General features: G+C 35.7%; 2 long non-coding RNA genes across 2 annotated transcripts; both read right to left on the bottom strand.

Annotated features, from left to right (window-relative positions):
- Positions 1–1,710: 1,710 nt before the first annotated feature.
- LOC145136679 (uncharacterized) lies at positions 1,711–2,863 on the bottom strand. The gene is made up of 3 exons (XR_013720651.1): positions 2,783–2,863; positions 2,607–2,691; positions 1,711–1,774 (listed from the first exon to the last, which is right to left on the bottom strand). It is a non-coding gene; the product is annotated as an uncharacterized LOC145136679 (long non-coding RNA).
- A 6,366-nt stretch (positions 2,864–9,229) lies between these two features.
- LOC145136911 (uncharacterized) lies at positions 9,230–10,394 on the bottom strand. The gene is made up of 3 exons (XR_013720778.1): positions 10,302–10,394; positions 10,126–10,210; positions 9,230–9,293 (listed from the first exon to the last, which is right to left on the bottom strand). It is a non-coding gene; the product is annotated as an uncharacterized LOC145136911 (long non-coding RNA).
- Positions 10,395–13,878: the final 3,484 nt, after the last annotated feature.

Raw genomic sequence — 13,878 nt, forward strand, 5'->3', positions numbered from 1 at the left:
TGGAAGGATTCCCAATCCTTCCTTCCATCCAATGATCAATCTGCTAGAAACCAATGCTTACCTTTGTTAGTGTTCTGAAACCAACCAGCACTAAAACTATACCACTCCTGAAGACTAATGGAACACCTCCCGAGTTCCAATCACACTTGCTACAATCACTGCATCCTAGGCACACACTATATAAGAAGACGATCTCGAACCACTACCCTAGGTCTCATGGTATGCAGATGACATATAACCCACACATAAGCAGAAAATATAATCCCGAGGTACAGTTACTCATACTGATGCAAGACAATAGCAATAAAATCATAAACAAAGACTGATATGAAAGTAAAAGATGTACACCTACAACATCAGAAGCCGCTCGCGCCTCCACTGTAGACATCTGGAAATCCCTGCTCTTCGCCGCAGGCACCTTTGCTCGGCACTGACGACCGTCGGTGATCATCAGTTTCGCAGGGGACCAAGCGTGAAAATTACTCCAAACCATAGGGACCATTCGTGTAATTTACTCTTGATTTAAATACGAAAAGTCGTGGACATTTTCCCATTCAACTAATGAAATTAAAAGGCATGTGGACCTTTTCCCATTTAATTAAATTAAATTAAAAGGCAACGTACTTTTAACTAGGGTGAGCATGGTGCGGTTTTAGAGTCAAACCAAACCGCAAACCGCAATGTAACACTCGGTTCCTGGTATGTAATTAAAGTTATGAATTATGCATTTTTGTACTGGTACTCGACGAGTTGGAGTCCCCAAACTCTTCGAGTAGGGATGGATTTGGACGCAGGTAGATGAGCCTACTCGACGAGTAGAGCTGACCGAGTTAAACCATAATTTTAGGGTTTGATGTCACACCCCGATCCTTGTCGGAATCGATCAAGGCGTGATATATTGTTCAAAGTCTCATGACAACTATGTTATAATATGATTAGATTCAATTAAGTACTAAGTATGCAAACAAGATCCACAACATACAAATACAAATCCAAATACGAACAACATTTATTACATCAAATTTAAATAGTCTTGTGGATTTCTAAGGCACAACCTATTTTTCATCAACTTCATTCTTCAAATCTGCATCATGGGTAAAAATAGGTCAACTACGAGAGTTGGTGAGTAATCTAATTTTAGTAGAGAAAATTTGTGAAGTTGAAACATTTATAATTTGAAATTTGTTTTCTTTTGAAGTCGGCAAACAATTGTATTTGAGATAACGGTTTATAAATCCAAAATTGATTAACAAATGATAACAACAACAATAAGTCCTCACCCTATATATACATATGTATATATATATATATATATATATATATATATATATATATATATATATATATATATATATATATATATATATAAATATATATAGGATGGAGCATCTAATCATCAAACACACTCAACCACGTGCGATCAATCACCTTAGCGTCCCAAGGCGGGGTGGTCAACCCAATAGCGCTATTATTGTCCATAACGTACCTCAAGAATACGGGCATAGTCATGGAGATTAGACTAAAAATGGTAATGCACTACAAGTACATGTAGCGTAAACAACAATAGTTATACAATTAATGACTCACGTATAAATGTCCCAACAATGTCTCAATTGTGATAAAACAATAAAATAAAGTTGGAACATATTATAACCACATGATACACCCCAAAAGTATTGAAAATTATAAAATATGGGGTAGATTACTCACATTAGTCCCAAAACGAAATGCGTGTGTCGTACAATAGACGGTCCGGGTCAAAATGGCGTAGCACCTAATATAATTAATAGTTTTGGTTTAGGAACCGCTAAACGAGAATAGAGTATTAATACAAATTATAGTTTGTTATGTAAATGTATCATAAACTATACCTTTTATAGTTTATCACAACAAGGGTAGTAGTAGTGTTCATAAACTATAATTGTCATAGTTTACCAAATGTTTGTGTATAACGGATGTAAACGTTGTTTATAAAAATTAATTATTTACCATACTTGTGAAGGTAAAAATCCATTTGTTTTCTGATGTATGTCTAATTACCAAGACAAAATGACATATAATGTAATAATATATGATTACATAATGATATACACCTTGCTCAACGAGTTACAAGGCGTAAATGAAATTGATGGTATTTTTCTAGTAATAACGTTTCTGTTACTGTTCTTAGAAAATTTATAGAAAAATCATCAAAGGTCTAAATCAAAAACCGCAAATTATGAGAGTTTAGAAAGTTTGTCTAGTTTGTTCATAAATTTTCTCATGATTTTTAGTGATCTCCAACTTGTGAGAAAATATTCATATTCACAGACTGGTCCGGTTTTGTTTCTGAAATGATAGACAGTTTTGTAAAAATCACCATAAATCGTAGAAAAATCATATGGTGATGTGCAAGTAGTCATTTTAAAGGTATGAACCTGAACTATATGCGTCTGAAACATTTTTGAAAACTAAAATGTTTAAGTTGACCAAAACAGTCCGTGAATGGAGTTAAATGTTTCTGTTGAAGACTGTTAAATGAGTTTAGTTGTGTTTTTGGTGTTTTAACTTGTATTCCCCCCCTTAAAACTTAAGAAAAACATGAAAATATAGGGGTATGAACTCACCTTATGTGTTATTATAGGATGGATGTTGGAGAAGAGAAGTGTTCAACCCAAGAACACTTAGAAGATGCCTTGACGAATCGAGAACCTAACATGAAGGTGACGATGTTTGTGTAAGATTCTTATGATTTTGAGTAGAAGGATGTGTAATAATCATAAGAAGAATGAATTATACTTACCAAGAGTGGAAGAAAGCTTGATAATCAGCCTTGGAAGTCTTGGAATTGAGAGAGAATGGTGAGAGAATTTGGAGTGTGATCCTTGGAGGAAAATGAGAGAATGAAAGAAGTATGAAGAGAGGGGATGGGTTTTTTATACTTAGACAAGGAGTGGGGCTGGTCATGTAGTGAGTATGAGTTGGTCATGTAGTGGGTAAGAGCTGCTCATGTAGTGGGAAAGAGTTGGCCATGTAGTGGGTGTAAGTGGTGGCATGTGTTATAAAGTAAAGTAAAGTCATATTTCCACCTCAAGCACCTCCCCCACTAATTATTGGTATGAATGGCCCTAAAAACGTGGGGATTACTGAAATATAGAGTTCTAACTGTAAAAATAAAGTTTTTGGTGAAAATCCCGCGTTAAAATGATGAAAAACGGGCCTAAAACGAAGTCGTAGTCGAAAAACCGGAAAAATTATGACACGCAAAAATGCATGTCGTCTTCTTTTATGACAGGGGCTTCCTTGATACTCATTGCGTGTCATCAACACGTGCGTCGTAAGGTTACGACAGACAAATGTGTGTCGTCTTCCTTTATGACAGGGACTTTGGTCCTGAAGCTTCAGTTTTAGGTCATTAAGCCTATTTTACCCGTTTTTACCCCGTTCAAGTGGTTTTTTTGACCCAGTTAAGGGTCGGGATGGCCCGAATGATTACAAAAAGTTAAAGGAACTTTTGAGAGAGATTTGGGAGAGATTTTAATAGAGAGAGGTTGAGTGAAAGAGATTGTGAGAGGTTTCGTTTGTGATCTTTTTGAGTGTCCGGCTTCGCAACGAAAGGTCCATAAACCCCGTTAAGCCATGATTTAGTGTCTTACACAATCCTGATGATTGTGCAATAGTGTTTTATCGCTTTGGTTCGTTGTTTAGCACTGTTAAGGCACATGAATTTTTCAAATGATGTTTTCTCATTGAAATAGCGAATTGTATAATGTAAACCCTAACATACAAGGGTTAATGGAGTTGATAGGTTTGACTTGTTGACTTTGTTTGACTTTGACTTGACCGAAATTTGACGGTTGTCACATCATCCCCCCGTTAGAGGGAATTTCGTCCCGAAATTTGCATTTTGACTGGGACTTCAAGAGTTTGGAAAAAGATGTGGAAAACTTCTCGTAGTACAAGAAATTGATTATGGTGAGGAACAACCCGCCTGATGTCACATGACGACCTTGGAAATTTCTTATTGTAACTTGAGCTGAGTCAATTTAAAAGGAGTTTATTGTTTTAGGATGATAGAGTATTCTATGTGTGCTTTTATACTCCCTTTTTTATCCTTGGTATTACCACTATGAATATTTTATAGTTAGCGAGTTCCATCATTACGAATGTTTCAACAAATTTTGACGAAATTTGCATTATAAGTCCTACCAGTTCTTTTATAGTCGCTTGGCGTAAACTAGTCGTATATCATTAAGATTGCAAGGGCATTCGTCGTCACCACAGGTTTAATCTATTACGATGACTTGTTGTCGCTATAGGTTTTTAACAAGAGCCAACGACATACCTATAGCGACACACAAGTCATAATTTGCATGTGTGAAGACTTGGAGTACTTTCTAATTGGTTCATTAGTGAAGACTTGGAGTACTTTCTAACTGGTTCATGTGTAAAGACTTGGAGTATTTTCTAATGAAAAGTGTGCTACTGGGGAAATTGGAAACTGATACGTAGCTTCAAAGTCAAGAATATGCAGTAGGCATGTGATGTATTAAATGCATGAGGCACACAAGTCATAATTTGCAGCAACAGATACGTATATGTGTGTGAATTGAAGAAGAAGGTTACGGCTCAAAGAATATATATATATTCATTTTCTCTTCATTTGTTAGATACACAATAACCATAACATCATAGACTATATATATTCAATTTCGTTTGTAATTTTCACTAGTTTATATTCCGCGAGTGTTACCGAAATCATTTATCAATTTTTCAGAAGTGCTTAACTTGTTTTGTTGCATTCCCAACAATTTGCTATTAATTACTTCTCCCACTTCACTTATATAAATCATCACATTCTTACCGCGACTTTTAACTTCTCCCTCACAAATGGATCCACCTGTAGATCATCAAAACCCCATAGATGACCTCGATTGGTTTCAGTACTTTGATCATCAAGATCTTTTCAGGTATATATAAACGTCACTCATTACACCATCTTTCGCACAGAAAAGTGATTTTGTCGACACTGATCAAAACATGGTTTGGATTTGTAGGGATCAAAAAGAGTCTTTCATCGTGTTGGATTTGATTATCTTGAGTTTTTGGATTTTTGCAGTGGTGACATGCTCGACCATCATGATTACGAGTTGTCGGAAAAATTGCATGAAGTGCTCGATCAGAACGTTTCCACAGTACTTAACAAAGATCAAAACATCATTTCTAGAAATGAGTTTCACGATTTTGATCCCCTTGAAGACATAAGCTTATGGGATTGTTGGGAGGATGGTAATTTACCATTGGTTAGTTTCAGTGAAGACTGTAAATCTGATGGTGAGGCTACATGTAGTTCTAGTGCTGCCACCCCTGATCACGGTGGCCGGAAGGTGGCAAAGAGATTGAGACCATTGGAGTTTGAAGAGATAGAGAAGTATTTTGAGATGCCGATAATCATGGCAGCAAAGGAACTAGGGATAGGGTTAACATTGTTGAAGAAAAGATGCAGAGAGCTAAACATAAACAGATGGCCTCATAGAAAACTTAAGAGCCTTCAATCCCTCATTCAAAATGCCAAGGTAAACTACGATAATAACCTTCTATACATTACTCATGCATGTATGCATGCACTTGGTAACCAAAGTAGTTTTGGTATTTTCTAAAATTTTAATTATTAGTTTCTTTATAACATAAACATAGGCCCTAGGCATATGCCACATCAAATCAATTGATTTACTACGATTTCCTGATTTATATTTATATAAACTTAACTCATTGTAATTTTTTTTTTGAACTCACACGAAAAAATATATTACATCTACCTTTAAAAAAACTAGGAGTTGGGATTAAAGGAGGAGATAGAGACGTTAGAAGGGCACAAGAAGATGATGGAGAAATTGCCAGATATGGAATTGACAGAAGGAACAAAGAATCTTAGGCAAACTTGCTTCAAAGCTATTTATAAGAAGAGAAGACTTAACAATCCTTAGTCCTTACCTTTTCTTTTAGCCATTTTGTTATAATTAGTGGATTTTAATCTACATTGTATGTGTTTTCCTCTTGATAGTTTGATACCCTTTTCAGTTTCATTGTGTTTGTCTATTGATTTTTAATGCAGAAAATTTTGTATAATTTAGGTATTATAGTTTGTATTATGTATTTAACTATATTCTAGATTGCCAAACGACTACGCCGACGACTCTATACCAGAGGTCTTTATAAATAGACTTATGAATTTAGTAGGAATAATTTGATTATAATCTTGTGATTTGTTCCATGTCTGATCCACTCCTAAGATTCACTCGACATGCCCCCAGTTATGTGTAATTAAAATTTTATTAGACTGTTGATCCTAATGAGTCTACCCTAAGTCCACAACCAAACAAGGAACAGGTCCTAAGGCGGACTCACCATTTCTAGGTCAATCATTTCTTAATTACACATAACTTCGAGGTACACCTAAAGAATCTTAGAGTTACCAGTCGTAAATTGTTTGTAATACCAAGTAGTGAGATTCAATGAAATAAAATGCATGACAATTTCATTGATGAACCTTTTAGTAAATATCCTTACCATTTATATACACATGTATAATTTCGCACTTTAGTGAACTATTCTTGGTGTTTCTGTTAACGTCTTGGAGACGGAGTTATGGTAGTGGGTAGAAGTAGGTTTTGTATGGGCGTTAAGATTTACCCATCATGTTGTTCGTGCGAGAATAGGGGTAGAAGAGATAAATAATAGACGCCTAATCCTATAATTACTTATAGGAGGTGATCCTTATTAGTTACGTTTATAATCACGTAGTGCATACCAGTTATACATAATTTGAGATAGAATAGACCTTCGAATAAATGACTCTACTCTAAGTCCACAACCAAACAAGGAAAAGGAAGTAGAGCAATAGTCATAGATTCTGAGTCTATAATATTTTTAATTATGTATAACCTTGGCGTATGCACTCAGTTATCATAGGCCTACTAATAGAGGTCTTTAGTTTTCACATAAGTTGGTTATAGTATCACCAAATACTCCTATAATATTTTTAGGTGTTTAGATTCGATTCTTAAAGTATTCCCTGTAGGATGTAGTTAGGTTGTTAGATTTGTTGCCCATTATGACTATCCCCCAGTATATGCAAGTCACTCCTCGGACAGATATAGTTGATCAGGCTATATCCTTCCCAGACTTGATTCACATATACCAAGGCATACAGCCTCTCCCTTTGCCTATTTTTCTAGGTTCCACCATGTGAGAGCATGACCTTGGAGGCACCCTGTAGCATGACGGACCATCAGGTCCTCAGGACACTCGCTATGGATGAAAGTACTCTCCATTTCTTCAATCCATGTGAGGAGTGCGGTGGCACCCTCGATGCCTTTGAAGTAAGGCAGATTGCAGTTACGAAAGTGCTTGAACGAGCAACGAGGAGTGGTTGCTGGAGCTTGTGGCTGAAGAGAATGAAGTTGGGTTGCAATTGTTGGGATGACGTTTGCTACCTCCTTGGCGATAAGGGCAGCTAGCCTTCGGTTGTTGCGAGCAGCGTATGGGGGTCGTAATGCCATCTACGAGAAACACGCATATGGACTTGTGAGTTATTTGTAAATTGATTATGGAAATAAAGTTTTTAGACATTGTTGGGTAAAATAATTGTAAAACACTTGTTGGGCCATGGTTAGGAGTGTTGGGCACCTTTTGGGCTTTCCATGGTTACTAAATGTGAAACATGTAGCACTTGCGTGGGCCCCCACAAAACTAAGTTTTCACATGTCTTTCCCACTTCTAGGCCCATTAGGGAACTTAATAGTCCAATGAGTTGGCCATTTTGGAGTGTATCCTTTCAGATACGTTTGATAAGGTCGGGTATTTTGATGGCTCAAAAGTAATGTGAATGACGCGCTTTGGCCTATAGGTTTGGGAACTCTCGCCTTTGGTCCCCAGGTAAGCAAACTGGTCCCTAGGTTGATTGGGATGTATACGAATGCTTGCCTAGTCAGGACTTTCGGGCTACCGGCACCTCCCCCTTCCAGTTACTACGCGTCCATTACTATGATCCTACCCAACTAGAGTGGATGACTTTGAATTTCCTATGAGCTTTAAGGAATATATATGTATATACATTTTTTTTACCACTTGAATATGTGTGTGATTTTTCAGAGAAAGAGGAGAATATTCACCAGTGTATGCACACATATAAGTGTCAGGAGTAATACGTATGCACTTAAGGGAGCAATTAACACACAAAGGTATTCCTAGGCTTTTCTAAGTGTGAATTACACGCAGTTGTGTGTGCATTTTATAAACTAGCATACGAGAGGACCCTAGAGGCTATAGACTAGGTCAAGGCAATTAACCTAATTCCCTATAGTCAAGGGCTCTGATACCAATCTTTCACACCCCGATCCTTGTCGGAATCGATCAAGGCGTGATATATTGTTCAAAGTCTCATGACAACTATGTTATAATATGATTAGATTCAATTAAGTACTAAGTATGCAAACAAGATCCACAACATACAAATACAAATCCAAATACGAACAACATTTATTACATCAAATTTAAATAGTCTTGTGGATTTCTAAGGCACAACCTATTTTTCATCAACTTCATTCTTCAAATCTGCATCATGGGTAAAAACAGGTCAACTACGAGAGTTGGTGAGTAATCTAATTTTAGTAGAGAAAATTTGTGAAGTTGAAACATTTATAATTTGAAATTTGTTTTCTTTTGAAGTCGGCAAACAATTGTATTTGAGATAACGGTTTATAAATCCAAAATTGATTAACAAATGATAACAACAACAATAAGTCCTCACCCTATATATACATATGTATATATATATATATATATATATATATATATATATATATATATATATATATATATATATATATATATATATATATATATATATATATATATGATGGAGCATCTAATCATCAAACACACTCAACCACGTGCGATCAATCACCTTAGCGTCCCAAGGCGGGGTGGTCAACCCAATAACGCTATTATTGTCCATAACGTACCTCAAGAATACGGGCATAGTCATGGAGATTAGACTAAAAATGGTAATGCACTACAAGTACATGTAGCGTAAACAACAATAGTTATACAATTAATGACTCACGTATAAATGTCCCAACAATGTCTCAATTGTGATAAAACAATAAAATGAAGTTGGAACATATTAGAACCACATGATATACCCCAAAAGTATTGAAAATTATAAAATATGGGGTAGATTACTCACATTAGTCCCAAAACGAAATGCGTGTGTCGTACGATAGACGGTTCGGGTCAAAATGGCGTAGCACCTAATATAATTAATAGTTTTGGTTTAGGAACTGCTAAACGAGAATAGAGTATTAATACAAATTATAGTTTGTTATGTAAATGTATCATAAACTATACCTTTTATAGTTTATCACAACAAGGGTAGTAGTAGTGTTCATAAACTATAATTGTCATAGTTTACCAAATGTTTGTGTATAACGGATGTAAACGTTGTTTATAAAAATTAATTATTTACCATACTTGTGAAGGTAAAAATCCATTTGTTTTCTGATGTATGTCTACTTACCAAGACAAAATGACATATAATGTAATAATATATGATTACATAATGATATACACCTTGCTCAACGAGTTACAAGGCGTAAATGAAATTGATGGTATTTTTCTAGTAATAACGTTTCTGTTACTGTTCTTAGAAAATTTATAGAAAAATCATCAAAGGTCTAAATCAAAAACCGCAAATTATGAGAGTTTAGAAAGTTTGTCTAGTTTGTTCATAAATTTTCTCATGATTTTTAGTGATCTCCAACTTGTGAGAAAATATTCATATTCACAGACTGGTCCGGTTTTGTTTCTGAAATGATAGACAGTTTTGTAAAAATCACCATAAATCGTAGAAAAATCATATGGTGATGTGCAAGTAGTCATTTTAAAGGTATGAACCTGAACTATATGCTTCTGAAACATTTTTGAAAACTAAAATGTTTAAGTTGACCAAAACAGTCCGTGAATGGAGTTAAACGTTTCTGTTGAAGACTGTTAAATGAGTTTAGTTGTGTTTTTGGTGTTTTAACTTGTATTCCCCCCCTTAAAACTTAAGAAAAACATGAAAATATAGGGGTATGAACTCACCTTATGTGTTATTATAGGATGGATGTTGGAGAAGAGAAGTGTTCAACCCAAGAACACTTAGAAGATGCCTTGACGAATCGAGAACCTAACATGAAGGTGACGATGTTTGTGTAAGATTCTTATGATTTTGAGTAGAAGGATGTGTAATAATCATAAGAAGAATGAATTATACTTACCAAGAGTGGAAGAAAGCTTGATAATCAGCCTTGGAAGTCTTGGAATTGAGAGAGAATGGTGAGAGAATTTGGAGTGTGATCCTTGGAGGAAAATGAGAGAATGAAAGAAGTATGAAGAGAGGGGATGGGTTTTTTATACTTAGACAAGGAGTGGGGCTGGTCATGTAGTGGGTATGATTTGGTCATGTAGTGGGTAAGAGCTGCTCATGTAGTGGGAAAGAGTTGGCCATGTAGTGGGTGTAAGTGGTGGCATGTGTCATAAAGTAAAGTAAAGTCATATTTCCACCTCAAGCACCTCCCCCACTAATTATTGGTATGAATGGCCCTAAAAACGTGGGGATTACTGAAATATAGAGTTCTAAATATAAAAATAAAGTTTTTGGTGAAAATTCCGCGTTAAAATGATGAAAAACGGGCTTAAAACGAAGTCGTAGTCGAAAAACTGGAAAAATTATGACACGCAAAAATGCATGTCGTCTTCTTTTATGACAGGGGCTTCCTTGATACTCATTGCGTGTCATCAACACGCGCGTCGTAAGGTTACGACAGACAAATGTGTGTCGTCTTCCTTTATGACAGGGACTTTGGTCCTGAAGCTTCAGTTTTGGGTCCTTAAGCCTATTTTACCCGTTTTTACCCCGTTCAAGTGGTTTTTTTGACCCAGTTAAGGGTCGGGATGGCCCGAATGATTACAAAAAGTTAAAGGAACTTTTGAGAGAGATTTGGGAGGGATTCAGGAGAGATTTGGGAGAGATTTTAATAGAGAGAGGTTGAGTGAAAGAGATTGTGAGAGGTTTCGTTTCTGATCTTTTTGAGTGTCCGGCTTCGCAACGAAAGGTCCATAAACCCCGTTAAGCCATGATTTAGTGTCTTACACAATCCCGATGATTGTGCAATAGTGTTTTATCGCTTTGGTTCGTTGTTTAGCACTGTTAAGGCACATGAATTTTTCAAATGATGTTTTCTCATTGAAATAGCGAATTGTATAATATAAACCCTAACATACAAGGGTTAATGGAGTTGATCGGTTTGACTTGTTGACTTTGTTTGACTTTGATTTGACCGAAATTTGACGGTTGTCACATTTGACAACCTATTTAAGGATCTTAGCACCTTCTTGCAGCCACCCTCATCGCCTCCCATAGTCCAGAAAACCCTAAATTGTGATCTCGAGCATTGTGAGTGTGATCATCTTAATGATTTAGAAATCATATCACAATTAGTCCTCTAAAGGTCATCTTAGTGCATTCTTATGACTAAGAAGAGGAGTCATGAATTGTTGAAATGGTTAGATCAGGAAGATGAGTCATACTTCGTTCCAAAACAATTCTTATAGTCATACTCCAAGATTGTAACTTGAGTGACATATCTTAAAGAAAGGTTTAAAACACTTGTCAAATGTAAGAGTAAAAGTGTCCTACTCTTGTACATTTGAAATTGGTAAGTTGTGATGTTTTGGATAAAACAAAGACCAACTAAGGCCAATTGTGTGAAGTGTTTGTCTTGATAAAGAATCTGCACTATCTCTTGAATATTTGGCAAGATAGTCTTATATGTCAAGAGGATAGTGGGAGTCTTAAAGATCCTAAAAAGAATTTCAAGAACTAATCAAGAATAAAACCTGAGGTTCTTCACTGGCACACGACTTGAGGTTTATAACCTATCGTGTTGACATATTCTGTGCCCATTCCAGTTAAAGTTGGCTTTGCATAGGAGTTCTGAAAGTTCTCAATTGGTTGCATAACAACTTGGAAGCAATGGCAGGCCATGTACTGCCAGGTGGCAAGAAGTTAAGATTGCATAAGTTCAGTCCATATGAGTTTGGATTTGACATTATCCTTGTCTTGTGACTATGGTTTTGACGATTCACATGGATAAGAACACATACACCATAAAATCTAAGGGTCATAAGGTTTCTCTCCGATTCATGAAAATGATGGTGAGGAAACACTTCCACCAAGTAGATTTGAAGCAGATGGCAAAAGGTCTAAACAATTGAGACCATGATTACGGCATCCCTTTTCATAGTTCTGAAATTGTTTAGACACACATGCATGCTATCTAAGGAAAGGTGTATGATTTTGATAAAGTTTTATCAAAGCATCTCGTATCAGAAATCTGAACTTTGGTAAGAAAGTCAATAAAGTATTGATTTCTAGAAGTCCAGCTGATTTCTGAGTACATGTCAAAGCTAGTGGGAGCATAAGTGTTATGCTAATAATCATCATGTTAGTGGGAGCATGATAATTATTGTTAGTGTTGCAAGTTAGCAATGTTAATTATAGAAAACAAAAGTTTTAATTCGTGAGGCTGCAGGGATTGAAAAAGTTGTTTTGCTATAATTAAGGGAGAGGATATACTTCATTTCAGTTCTAAAGGCTTAGATTGAGACCTTAATCATCTTTAGTCAAGAATATATATATGAATTTCATGTTGGATTGGTTCAAATTAAGGAAATTCTATATATTGCGTTCTCAAAATTCGATTATGATTACGACATCCCTCTTCATAGTCAAATTTTGAAAACATGGCAAATAAGAAGGGATCATGTCTTTATGTGAGACATCATGAATCGTGTACCATTTGCTTTGGGTACAGGATCGATTGCATGTGCTATAATATTTGTCATTTCTAAATTTTTCCAAATGCCCAGAGGCATTAAGAAGGGAAAAGGTCTAGAATTGGATATGACTAAAATGATTAAGCAATTGTCTAGGACAATCTGAGGTTTACCAAAGATTGGTTGCTCAGGGACAGTTGGAAGTATAGTGCTAATTTTGGAAGGACCATATTGACATATTCTGAAAAGAGGCATCTCTTATTCAGAAGTGATAGTCAAAATGAGAATATGGAGTTGTCTCCATAGGTGGAAGTTATCTGTGTAAGATTAGAAAACTTAATGCAAGAAGCATGTCCAAAGCAATGTACTTTGAATATGAGACTTAGTTTCCATGGAGTTGATCTCCATTGGAATATCTTATAATGACTGTTGACAAGTCTTTTTGACTTTGTACATATTCATTACAGGAGGGTCAGTGCATATAAGTTTAAAATCTAAACAGATTTCGATAAATGATAGGAATTTGAAATTCTCACATTTTTCGATAAGGATTTGGGAGTGTGAAATTAGAATCATTGAAATTATGTTCAATTGGTTTATTTCACAAAGTAAGGATCATAGACAGACATAGAGTGCATACTTGGTGTATGCCAAAGCTATTGTTTAGAAAAACATAGTGTACATGCTTGGAGCATGGGACAACTAGTGTTTTTAATTCAGGTATAAAGTTGATAAAACCGAAACAATGAAATAATGAGTAATCAGTATGGTGATAAATAAAAGTGGTTTATTTATATTCATATGGTTTGATACCATATTTGATTCATTTATTCTTGTGTTTCACTTTGCATGTTTTGACTTCCAGAATAACTAAGTCGCTCTTCCTGAATGATTAAGTTATTCAAACCATCCACAGTCGGTCATATGTTGGAAGTAGATATGAATCAAGACTGTCATGGGTTGGTTTGTAGAGGTCCAAGTTGGTGGACAAAGTGGTGCTACAACACTCATGAGTGC

Source organism: Lactuca virosa, chromosome 9, assembly GCF_052849685.1.
Source record: "Lactuca virosa cultivar CGN04683 chromosome 9, Lactuca_virosa_CGN04683_v6, whole genome shotgun sequence".
NCBI lineage: Eukaryota > Viridiplantae > Streptophyta > Magnoliopsida > Asterales > Asteraceae > Lactuca > Lactuca virosa.